The sequence below is a fragment of the Octopus sinensis genome, linkage group LG4 (assembly GCF_006345805.1).
Source record: "Octopus sinensis linkage group LG4, ASM634580v1, whole genome shotgun sequence".
In the NCBI taxonomy this organism is placed as follows: Eukaryota; Metazoa; Mollusca; class Cephalopoda; order Octopoda; family Octopodidae; genus Octopus; species Octopus sinensis.
The window spans coordinates 83,415,903-83,429,918 of record NC_043000.1 but is presented as its reverse complement, the minus strand read 5'-3'; positions in this window follow the sequence as shown (position 1 = coordinate 83,429,918).

Here is a 14,016-nt window from a genome sequence, read left to right as displayed (position 1 = left end):
AATTCATGGTTTTGTTGTAAAAAGAAAGTAGAAACCTAGTGGTAATCGTTAGTGACTACTGTTAGGAAATTATGAATTAATGCCATGAAGTTGATTTACATTCGTAGGAGAAGATGTGATGTATGTTGGGTAGAAAACGCGGTCTTAATTACGATTCATGCAGTTTACTATCGTAAAAAAGAAAAAAAGCATGAAAGTAAATTGTCCTAGAAACTGAAATATAATTATTTCTTTATTGCCCACAAGGGGCTAAACATAGAGGGGACAAACAAGGACAGACAAAGGGATTACGTCGATTACAACGATCCCAGTGCTTAACTGGTACTTATTTAATCGACCCCGAAAGGATGAAAGGTAAAGTCGACCTCAGCGGAATTTGAACTCAGAACGTACTAACGGCAGACGAAATACCGCTAAGCATTTCGCCCGGCGTGCTAACGTTTCTGCCAGCTCGCCGCCTTACCAAACATCCACGCCTGCAAACAAATATCAAACAGTGCAGTTTCGATTATTTCCAACAGAGTCGATCCCTGCAGTAGACCGATTCAATAACAAAGATGTTAAACATTATAGCAACGTAATTGAGGATTAATATGCAGTTTATCGTCGTAAAAAGTTTTTAAAAACTCGTCATAAATAAGAATGAAAGTACATTGCCGCAGAAATCATGAGTAATGACAGTGACTACCAAAACTGCATTAAAAGGACATAAAAGCTCCCTCATTATACAAACAATATCCACAGGCACCTATAGGTATAGTACATTTTAGTGAGGTGTTAAGTATTTCAAAAATAGTAGCTAAGGTACACCGTTCCGACATATACCTACTCACGCACACACTGAGAAGGCAGTTAGGTGGTTTGTATGTCGATACATAGTAGTGGGTAGCGATTTTCTTCACTGCTTCAGGGAATGACGATCCTACCTGACACGTATCCCGGGATCAGCTGGCTCTGTTCTGACAGTACTCGGTATGGGCCCCTATCTAGGGTTACGGAAATGAGACAACCTTTAAAGAAATCTGGAGTGGAGCCCCGTAGGCGGTTTAGTGCTCGACTCGACACTCTACTGGCAGCTCCTGCAACCAAGCTGGTGCCAAACGTAATGCTATGCACTCCTTTGGACTACGTTAGCAAGGTCGAGAGAGGAATCCTGACGATTGGGCTACCCAGGATTTTCTTACATCTAGCCCAGGCCTGCGCAAAACTGGAGAGGAAACTGGAGAGGACATGAAATGTAAAAACCAAACTGGATTAGTTTATGCGCAACTCCATTGTCTCCCGAGACAAAAGGATGCCAACAACATGATAGCCAACACAGTTTCATGTGAGCAATGCAATAATCCTGCACGGTTATGAGCTACATTGTTCCTGCGGATTCACTAAGGCAATACGAACCAATTATTCTTCGGAGAATTTGGGCCGGCGCTAGGAAGTGCAAGACTCAATCAGAGAATTGTCAGTTGGACCCTCTACTCTACAAATGCTGAAGATTGATGTTTTATGCTTCGTGTAGTACGCCAATCCCAGCTTAAAAGCATTGAAAGCTTGAGGCTCCACCGTTAGCCACAACGACATACCAAAAACTGAAAGCTCATATGAAAGTTTTAATGCTTTCTAACAAGTCAAGCGTGTGTGCGGCCTTCCTCGGTGCAGGGCTCAAATTGAACAAATCTGTTTAATTGGCTTGAAACTGATCTTGGTCGTCACTACAAGTTCTATTGCAATATACTTCAATTTTAAGGCGGCGAGCTGGCAGAAGCGTTAGCACGCCGGGTGAAATGCTTAGCGGTATTTCGTCTGCCGTTAGTACGTTCTGAGTTCAAATTCCGCCGAGGTCAACTTTGCCTTTCATCCTTTCGGAGTCGATTAAATAAATACTAGTTACGTACTTGGGTCGATATAATCGACTTAATCCGTTTGTCTGTCCTTGTTTGTCCTCTCTATGTTTAGCCCCTTGTGGGTAGTAAAGAAATAGGTATTTCGTCTGCCGTTACGTTCTGAGTTCAAATTCCGCGACTTTGCCTTTCAGGGTCGATTAAATAAGTACCAGTTAAGCACTGGGATCGATGTAGTCGACTTAATCCCTTTGTCTGTCCTTGTTTGTCCCCTCTATGTTTAGCCCCTTGTGGGCAATAAAGAAATAAGAAGCTTGCTTCTCAACCTCATGGTTCTGCGTAACACCATGGACAAGTGTCTTCTACTATAGCCTCGGCCAGACCAAAGCCTTGTGAGTGGATTTGGCAGACGGAGTTTAGAAGAAGCCCATCGCGCGCGCGAGTGTGTCTTTGTGTCTGTGTTTGTCCCCACCACCGCTTGACAATCGGTGGTGGGGTGTTTACGTCCCCGTAACTTAGTGATTCAGCAATACAGATTGATAGAATAAGTACCAGGCCCGAAAAAAGAAAAAAAAAAGAGTACTGGGGTCGATTTATTCGACTAAAAATTCTTCAAGACCGCAATCTAATGACTGAAGCAAGTAGAAGATACAAAATCCTTCTCATCCCTGAAGCCTTATCAATACCACCATTATCTACAGTTCTAAGTTCGATCCGCCTTATATTCACTATGAACGTATTGGCTGACCCGGTATCAGACCAATCGTAGGAATTATCTTTTTTCTTTTACCTTTCTCTTTTACTCGTTTCAGTCATTAGACTGCGGCCATGCAAGGGCACCGCTGTGAAGAACTTTTAGTCGAATGAATCAACACCAGTACTTTTTTCAGAAGCCCAGAACTTATTCTATCGTAATCTTTTGTCGAACTGCTAAGTTACAGGGTTTTAAACACACCAACACCGGTTGTCAAGCGGTTGTGGGGAACAAACACAGGCATGCACACACACACACATACACACACACGCACGCACGCACACGCGTACACACACACACACACACACACACACACACACACATGACGGGCTTCTTTCAGTTTCTGTCTACCAAATTCATTCACAAGGCTTTGGTCGGCCCTGAGCTATAGAGGAGAAGACATTTCGTGCCCAAAGTGCCATGCAGTGGGGCTGAAGCTGGAACCATGTGGTGTGAAGGCCAGCGTCTTACCAGCCACGCTTGTGCCCATGTATTATGTCAGCATATGTAATATAAATATGATATTATTTTATTTTTACTATCCTAAATTAATTTTAAACGTGACTTAAATACTTAGAACTTGGTATTTTGATATGAAATTCAAATCAGAAACTCGAGCACGCCCACGCTCAACACAATATCAAATAACCAAGATTTGGATTCCGTACACATGTTGAATTGAAGGACGAGTGGGTATTTTAAAACGATGACTACGGTGTGTCTGTCAGCAATGGTTTCGTGACACTCTTGTTTACAAAGTAATTGGACACTTACTTGTTCGACTAACAGTTGCATTTCTTTGCTCTTTTCATAAAACAGATCATACAAAGCTGAATAATAGATTAAATTTTTCTTTTATTCTTTTGTAATATCGTTAGTCTATCTATATCTATGTTGAAAGAGAGAGAGAGAGAGAGAGAGAGAGAGAGAGAGAGAGAGAGAGAGAGAGAGATGTGAACTATTGATATATGTACAATCATCTAAGAAAGGAAGTAAAAAAGAATTTTCAAAACAACGGCTCCTACTATATATCAAATAGTTCTCCCTGATTACCAGATTGCCAAAAATACCTTAAATTTGTTATTTTAGCGGGAAATTTAGATTATTTCAGATTTCTTTTTCTTATTATCTATGTTTATCATGGGGAATAATTTTCTTTGTGTCGATCTTTTTAATAGTGTTTAGAATCTGCTATATTTAAAACACATCTACCCGAATTGTCTTTAAACAAACATCCTTGACAAGAACAATAACTTTCGGCTCTATAAGTATTATTGTGACTAATTTATTCAAGTCTAAAACGAATAAACTTGTCAGTGTGAGAGGTCAATGCACAATTACTGACATTGATGTTTTTTTTTAAAAAAATGATTGCTGAAACAGATAAAATGTTTTTAGTTCATATCCTGTTGACGCTCCCCAACTCTTGACTGGTGAGATTGAGACGATCGGTGTTTAATTAGAATATGCGTAGATGGATAGTGGCTGGAAACATCGTATATCAAACACTCAAAACGATTGCCTTTCTGAAGAAGAAGGATTGAGTGGGTTGTGTGGTAAGTAGCTTGCTTACCAATCACATGGTTCCGGGTTCAGTCCCACTGCATGGCACCTTGGGCAAGTGTCTTCTACTATAGCCTTGGGCCGACCAAAGCCTTGTGAGTGAATTTGGTAGACGGAAACTGAAAGAAGCCCGTCGTATATATGTATATGTATATATATGTGTGTGTGTATTTGTGTATCTGTGTTTGTCCCCCAACATCGCTTGACAACAGATGCTGGTGTATTTACGTCCCCGTAACTTAGCAGTTCGGCAAAAGAGACCGATAGAATAAGTACTAGGCTTACAAAGAATAAGTCCTGGGGTCGATTTGCTCGACTAAAGGCGGTGTTCCAGCATGGCCGCAGTCAAATGACTGAAACAGGTAAAAGAGTAAAGAGTAACTTGAAGTATTTCAAATTTTCAGATTTTTTTTTTTAAATGTAGTTTTGATTTAATGTTGATGACGATTAACAAAATCTCAATTTTTAATATAGGATTATAGGAAACATAATAGCGATGACGAGTAGAAAAGTGATGGATATGCTAGGTGAGCCTTTTGGGATTACATCTCAGTTGCTCCTGCACGCAGCAGCAGTACCGTCTCCGATATGTGAGCAGAACCCAGATTTTAATCATCCCTAGTGGAAGATTTTGTCCACTAATTACATGGATAATCTCAGTTGATCGAAGTTTTCTATCCTACTATATTATATATATATAAGACCTTACTGAGGTATTATCCTTCAGCAATATTGTAGATACCTGTAATCAACATTACTATATTCCGTCTTTTTTAGTGTTTACTGATCAATCAGTTCTATTTCAGGCCAACTGAACTGAATATACTTTGTTGCAGAGATCCAATAAAACTGAAGATAGTCCGTTGCATTCATCAATTGGTTTTCAGAAAATCGGTTTCATTGTGTATAATATTCTTAAATTCAAATAAGCCGGTTTTCCCAGGATTACTTTCCCTTTGCGTTTTTTTAAAAATTTTATTTCGAACACCATGGACAACGTCAACTGATTTAAGTTATATATATATGACAACCTAACATATTCTAATATAGAGCATAATCTTTGTGGAAAGTTGGTTAGGGCTGAAGTAATGCGGGGTGAAGTTTTGGGGATTAAATTTTTGTAAATAATTGGATTACGAAAGATTTTCAAATATTGAGTGGATAGTATTTTCAGCGACACTGAGAACTGTTAGTTCGGTCGTGTCATAAAAGGAAGGTTTAGTGTAAAGTCGTTATTTTCATATAAGTAGTGTGTCCAGGTGCTGCTGTAGGAGCTTAGGCTGTCATCCCAGTTGAATGATGCTTTCCAGATCAGAGTAAATCGATACAATACGATTCTGATCTAAAATATTTAAGTTGCGCCTTTTATTTATTTTTTTTATCTCTTATTTCTTTCGGTGATTAGATTGCGGCCACGCTGAAGCACCACCTTGAAAGGTTTTAGTCGAACACATTGACCTCAGCATCTTTTTTTAAAGTCTGGCATTTATTCTATCGGTCACAGTTGCCGAAATGCTAATTTACGGAGACGTAAACAAACCAAGGCTGGTGTCAAGCGATGAATGGTGACACATGCGCACGCACACATACATGCGCGCTCGCGTGTGTGTACACGAGGGGCTTCCTGTCAGTTTACATCTACTAAAATCACGCTATAGGGATTGAACACGCCGTGGGATTGAACACGAAACCACGTCGTTTCAAAGCAAGTGTAGTGGATCTTGCATGCATGAAGTGAATTCGATCCACCATAGCCAAATTTAAATTAACACTGCAACAGAACTTTTTCCACCGTTTTTCTCTGACAGCAGTTTTACATTTTCCAGATGTCTTTAGCTAGGCCGAAATAATGTCTTTCCCACTTGACCCTTTCTAACCTCTTCTACTTCACCAAAAGCTAGAATAGCGATAACAAGATCACCAACTAAATCTATTGTTCTCAGTGATATGTCTACCCTTCTGGATAGTTATAAAAGCAACCACACCCCAAGCAAATATCAGTTAGTCACATGGTGACGACTCAATGACAACGAAGTCTGGCTGACCAGCTACAACCTTGGTCAGAGGGGAAAATGAAGTTTACTGTCTGCAACTGTGAGACAACGTCCCACACATCATTCTATCTCTCTCTGTATTTACTACTAAACAATGAAGAGGACACAAACACAAACTTTACTTCGCATGCTTTTAGATTTATCATAATCTGCTCGTCGAGGCAAGGTATTGTAACGTAACGGTAAATAAACATTTCCTTAAAACTTCATGCATTGTTCATCTTTCACTTCCTACGGTATGCAATCATAACAACAAAATTTTATCGTTACAACTGTTGACTCCGACATATTATTGTTTACTAATCAATTTCTCCCGTTACACAAGCTTCTTAACCACTCAGCCATGTGGATTATATCTGTGAAGAGATTGTGAAGTGTGGTATAATCTGTGTTAAAAGGATTGGGGAGTGGACGGTTAAGGATCAGACGGAAGAGAGTGTGAAACAAAACGGAACCTCGGAGTACATGGGAATTTATCATTAGAGGCCGAAGAGAGGAAACCAGTGCACGCTTTGAAGCAAGTTGCTAAAACATGTTTCAATAATAAACCTTTAAACATTTTGATTACATGATGTATCCGGGATCTGCAATACGAGGCTAATGCTTGGAATAAAGAGGTTACAGCTCTGACTACGCACCAGGATGCAAATAACCACTAGCTTCACATTTCACATTAGCTATCGATGTTAATGTCGACCTCTTCTCAGTGACTGGATCACGGAATTACTCATGCTAATTATTTGATTGTTCTTACTTTTGTTCCTTTTAATTTAATAAAGAGAATTATAATTAAGATTTTCAAATAATGATAACATGATGACATACGTAGCCGGAAAACATCTTTCAAGTACATTATTAAAAAAATAAAATCCACACAGTCTCTAAAGGTGATCGCATTATTGAAGTAATGAGCAAGCTTGCCTTTTAGTTCAACCACCTAGAAAACAGAAAATGTGAGATAGAAGAAGAAGAAGAAGAAGAAGAAGAAGAAGAAGAAGAAGAAGAAGAAGAAGAAGAAGAAGAAGAAGAAGAAGAAGAAGAAGAAGAAGAAGAAGAAGAAGAATTGGGAGAAAGAGCTACAAAAAATTGATAATATTTTGTAAAAGAGGGCATATTAATCTGCTGAGTGGAACACTGGGAGAACTCATTCTAATTTTATTGTTCCGAAACCTGTATTTGAACTTGTATCTATGAAAGTTATAATTCCAGGTGTGACTTGACTGTTTGTGCTCACTTTCCACCCTGAGACAAGTGGTTTCTGTTGATAGAACACAACAATCCAGTAGTTTACAGGGTATGGATAGTGTGTTGTTGCGTCGTTCATGCCTTCTTCAAGTAAAATTATTTTCAGCCGAATACTTAAAACTTCAATCCCAGTTCAACACACAGAAGGAAAGGTAGGAGTGTAAGAAATGGATCCGTAATGAAAGCATCAATAGGAAGTAATAATAAGTGTGTGTGTGTGTGTGTGTTTACGAAAGTATGCATGTATCGATTTCAGGCGTTATTCTCCCCTTTTTGACCTCACATATTAGGATTCTCAACTTTATTTCTACAGAATCAAATTTCAAATTTTGCTTCTCAAAATGTAGCTTAGGAGGTGACCAATCTAAAAGTGTATAAACATCATCTAATTTGGTAAGAAACTGAATTCGTGAGAAAGCCTAGAAGCGGTCACGAGTGAGTAAATGTTTACTTTAAGAATATTATTCACACACTACTGTGTGATATTTATTACAATGTAGTGGATTCTATGACTATGAGGTAGATCTTTGCAAGATACCTAAATACTGAACTGAATCAAACATTTTGCAATATTGGTTTTCAATTTTGGCAGAAGGACATCAAGTCCGGAGTGGAGGGAAGTTGATTACATCGACCTCAGCCCTCAGCTGATATTTATTTAATCGAGTACAGGAAAGATAAAAGGCAAAGACGATCTTGGCAGAATTTGAATTCAGAATGTAAAGACAGACGAAATGCCGCGAAGCTTTCACGCTGCATGTTAACGACTCTGCCAACTCGTCGTCTTAGTACTGTAGTAAGTAATAACATTACTTCAAAATTGTTTTACATACTTTTGGTACATTTAGCTTATATAATAACTTTTTTAATTTTGAAAACTTTTTGAAAAGACTAGCACCACAGCACTCGTCTTGATGAGTTCTAGAATCTTTTCGGTTTGAACGGCAGTTTTTTCTAGCGGTGTCATATGAAATTGTCACCCATATTTATAACCCTAGAATCGATCTATTGCATTTCAATCTCTTTTAGGGTTAGGGTTAGGGGTGGGGGAAGGGTGTCTTTTTTTCTTCACAAATGTGAATAAACCCAATCAGTTTCTTAAACGAGGGACATATTCATACGGCACAGAATGGTTTCACCTCAATAGACGGTCATTGATTGGTTGAAATTGCCGAAATGCAAGAAATTAAAGACCAAATATCTTGCAAACTATAGAATTTTCTCAATAAAGCCAAGAGAAAAAGATGTTTTATAAACACATTCTACCAGTATACGAAGTTTAAAATTTTTTAGTTACCTAGAAATTACGTTAAAAACTGCTGTTCAAAACGAAAAGATCCGAGTTCTATAATATGAGCTAAGCAAAAACAAAATTTTTACACAAAACAAAAAGTTTAGGGTTTGAATTTGCTTTTAGGCATTATCACTGTTTTCGGCACAAGTGGCCCCAGTAGCTTTTTTATTAAAAATTTTTTTTTTGTTATATATATAATTAGCATGATGGGATTCCTCTAGTCGAGAACTATCAGAAAAGTTAAATTTAAATATAGTTTTTTTTTGTTTGTTTTTTTTTTTGAAAGAAGAAGAATATTTGGAGTTCAAAGTCGATTTCAGGCGTTAATCTCCTTTTCTTTTTTCATCGGTTTTTACCTCAGTAGTCTTTTTCTACTGAATTGTTTTGCATATAACTAGCACGGATAGATTCTAGTCGTCGAGATCTATCATATAAGCTAATACAAAATATAGAATTAATTAAAAAGAATAAATATTTGGACTCAAAGTCGATTCCAGGCGTTATTCTCCCGTTTGTGACCTTACATATTCCACTCAAACTTTTTTCTGCTGAAGCAATTTTCAAATTGTTTAGCTTGAAATGTAGTTTATGATGCGACCAATCAAAAAACGTAAACATAATCTAATTTGGTTTAAAATTGAGTTAGTGACAAAGCCTAGAAGTTGTCGTGTGTGAGTAAATATTGACTTTAAGAATATTATTTACACACTACCGTGTGTGAATGATGTTTTTTAAGAAAAATTAGTACCACGACACTTGTCTTGATGAGTTCTATCATATGATGTAATAAAAACAATTAGGCGCAGGAGTGGCTGTGTGGTAAGTAGCTTGCTTACCAACCACATGGTTCCGGGTTCAGTCCCACTGCGTGGCGCCTTGGGCAAGTGTCTTCTACTATAGCCTCGGACCGATCAAAGCCTTGTGAGAATATTTGGTAGACGGAAACTGAAAGAAGCCCGTCGTGTATATGTATGTATCTCTCTCTCTATATATATATATATATGTGTGTGTGTGTGTGTGTGTGTGTGTGTGTGTTTGTGTGTCTGTGTTTGTCTCCTAACATCGCTTGACAACCGATGCTGGTATGTTTACGTCCCCGAAACTTAGCGGTTCGGCAAAAGCGACCGATAGAATAAGTACTAGGCTTACAAAGAATAAGTTTTGGAGTCGATTTCTTCGACTAAAGGCGATGCTCTAGCATGGCCGCACTCAAATGACAAACAAGTAAAAGAGTAAAAGAGGTTTTGAATTTGATTTTAGGCGTTACCACTTTTTCGACACATTTAGCCCCAGTAATTTTTTATCATAAAATTTATTTTTTTATATGATTGGCATCATCAGATTCCTCTAGAGGAGTTCCATTAGAAATGCTGAATTTAAATATAGTTCCTTCAGAAATAAGAATAATATTTGGAGTCAAAAATCAATTTCAGGCGTTAATCTCCATTTTTTTCTCGGCGGTTTTTACCTCAGTACTTTTTTCTACTGAATATTATTCTACTGAATATTATTCTACTGAATATTATATATATATATATATATATATATATATATATATATATATCTATATATATATATATATATATATATATATATATATATATGTATGTATGTATGTATGTATGTATGTATGTATGTATGTATGTATGTATGTATGTATGTATGTATGTGTGTGTGTGCATGTGTGTATGTATATACATACATACATACAGACGTGCATGGCATTGTGGTTTTGGGTGTTACACACGCGAGCGAGATTGTGGTTTCAATTCCTAGATCAGGTGGTGTGTTGAGTCCTTGAGTAAAACACTTCATGTCATGATGCTCTTCGACACCTGATGCGTGCCTCACCGTTCACCTGTTCAGCCAACGTCGATTTGATGGAGTGAGCTGATGTACAGCACATACATTTGATCACTATATGCAAATCATTCGTGCATGCCGTTCAGCAAAAGCTAAACACTCATTGCATTGTTTTCGACGGGAGAGTCTATCTTATATATTTATATATATATATATATATAATATATATGTGTGTGTGTGTGTGTGTGTGTAATATATAAATATATGCATATATACAAATATGTACATACCTACATATATATGTATATATACATGTATATATGGATACAGGACATCAAAAAACGTTGAACACAATGAGAAACGAAAACATAAAAGCAACTGATTCACAGGCCTCACCTCTTGCTAGGTAGATGACCACCGACACTCGAGCAGACAGCTTCGGACTTTTGTGAAATAAATATTAAATATTATATAAATATGGTCGAGTAGCCCATCCCGCTCAAAAGGTCCCTGAATAAGGGTTGTTTAAGGATGTTGAACGAAACACCCATGTTTCCAAAGGTGAATTATTCAAACCCCAAAGAATCCCTCTCAACACATGGCTATGATGCTCCCCCACTACTTCTGCTCGTGATCAGAGATGCACATATCGTCAGCCACTAAGGGACATGCTCAACTGGTTATGGTCAAACAACTGACAAGCAAATCTGTGGTATTGAGCAGAATATTTGCTGTAGCCCATCTTTTATACCAAGACAAAACAATGTACATGATAACACTTCCAATCAGTTAAGATCAGAAGCCATGAGAGCCACTGCCTGGTACTGCATCAGGGCATATCCTGGTACTGCATCAGGGCATCCTGGTACTGCATCAGGGCATCCTGGTACTGCATCAGGCATTATTATTATTATTATTATTATTATTATATTATTATTATTATTATTATTATTATTATTATTATCATTGAGTGAGTGAGAGAGCAGTGCATGTCATCAAAGTGACACTGGGCTAAAATATACGAAGCCCAGTAAACCCATCACGACTATCAGTCTGATAAGGGTACGCCAGGCACATGTATCACAACCATATGTGCGCGACATGGTGATCTCATATCAAGATAAACAGCGCAAGACCTTGCAGGTGGAGCCCAGTTAGAATTTTCTTCAGGTTGAGTAGCCCATCCCGCTCAAAATATCCCTGAATAAGGGTTGTTTAAGACAATGTTAATCTTGAACAGCAGAATGGCATAAAGAAATTAGAACCAGCAGAGAGCTACAAATACCTAGGGGTATTTGAAGGGGACAGAATCAAATATTCAGTGATGAGGGAAAGGATCAGAAGAGTATGTTATCGCTGGTCATCAGAGTTTTTCAGGTAAGTGTCTAAGCCAATTGTAGCAATCTTCATTCCAGTTGTAAAAGTTCACGGCCACCCTCTTTTCTTGGCAGATAAAGTCGATCTATATCTGCCATAGAGTAGTGCATTCTATGCATTGTCAACAATTTTTGTATTTTCCTGTCAAGATTACTTATTTCAGTAATTGACCAGTTAATGATATTGTAACTGTAAGTCATGACTGATATGATTAAGTATTGATCGCTTCGATCCTGTTTCCTGCATTCAGTTCTGCCTTGAGTATTTCCCTTACCCAGCGATAACATACTCTTCTGATCCTTTCCCTCATCACTGAATATTTGATTCTGTCCCCTTCAAATACCCCTAGGTATTTGTAGCTCTCTGCTGGTTCTAATTTCTTTATGCCATTCTGCTGTTCAAGATTAACATTGGATGTTTCTGTCATTTTTCCTTTGATAAAGGTAGCTTTTGCACATTTATCGAGGCCAAATTGCATCCTGATGCCATCACTGAATTGTTTAACAATCGCTAGTAGGCCCTGTAGTTGTTGGTTATTGTTTGCAAAGAGCTTTAAATCATCCATGTAAATGAGATGGTTTATATTTTTATCGAACATTTTATAACCGTATTGTACATCATTGAGCAATTTCCAGAGAGGTATTAAGGCTAGACAAAAGAGGAGTGGTGACAGAGAGTCACCCTGGAAAATGCTACAGGAAATTCTTACCTCTCCAGCATTAAGAAATCCGTTGTCACTGTTCAAAGTCAGTGTGGTTCTTCATGATTTCATACTTACAAACAAGAAGTTTCGCAGAGTAGGTGCAATTTTATACATTTCCAGACATTTCTTAATCCACCTATGTGGTAGACTATCAAAAGCATTTCTATAGTCTATCCAGGCTATCGACAAGTTTTTGTGTCGTTTGTGACAATCTTCCAAGATCATCTTATTGATGAGTAGCTGATCTTTACAATCGTAAGACCCACGTTTACATTCTTTTTGCTCATTAGGGAATATTTAAAAACTATAGGTATATTCAGTCAAGTGAGTTGTTAGCATTTTATACATTGTTCTTAAGCAGGTTATGGGTCTATAATTTTTTGGTTCATTTGTTTCTTCATTTTTTGGAAGTAGGAATGTTACACCATTAACTAGCCAAGAGGGAATCATACTAGGTTGTTCAAAACATTTTTGTAAAGTTTTGTTAGCAGTTCATGGCTCTCTGGGAAGACATTCAACCAGAAGTTAGGAATTTTATCCTTTCCTAGAGACTTCCATTTGCTTGATTTCCTGAGAGTAGATCTAACATCCTCTACTTTGATACCCTCCCATTTTTGCTCTTCTAAGGAGTCTAAGTCTATTTCTATCAATCCAAGGGGGCCTTTTCATTGTATGTTTTTTTCTTCTGCCCAAATTTTATTCCAAAATTCCTGCACTTCTTCTTTTGATAGCACCTGTAACTGGTACTTTCGCTAAGAACCCAACGTGCTTGTCATACCTTGCTATATGGGCAGCTTTAGCACATACCTTTTTTGCTTGGTGGTTTCTATTATTATTATTATTATTATTATTATTATTATTATTATTATTATTATTATTATTATTATTATATCATTATTATTATTATATACATACACACAGATATACACACATATACATACAGGAGAGAGAGAGAGAGAGAGAGAGAGAGAGTGTGTGTGTGTGTGTGTGTGTGTGTGTGTGTGTGTGCGCGCGCGCGTGTGCAGTTGCTGTTTTGAAAAGATTAACAGAGAATGAAGAAATATTTTATTTTGTAAATGAGAAAGAGAGAGGAAACAGACCCAGAAAAGAGAGAATTATGTGTAAATTAAGTTTAACGTGACTCAACGTTGTGCCATCAATGAGTGACTCCTAAATCCTGACTTGAAGCAAATCACTCCCACCGGAGTCGATAAAATAAAGTACCTTCCTTTACTTTCCATTCAATCAGAGAAGCATTTATACATTTTTATTACCACTCTCCAATAGTTTACATCCTGTATCTGCTGTCGCTAGATTGGTTAAAGATTAAATTTCTTTACTGGTCGATTATTTCGGCCGCTTTTGCTGAATTCTAAATATGATCC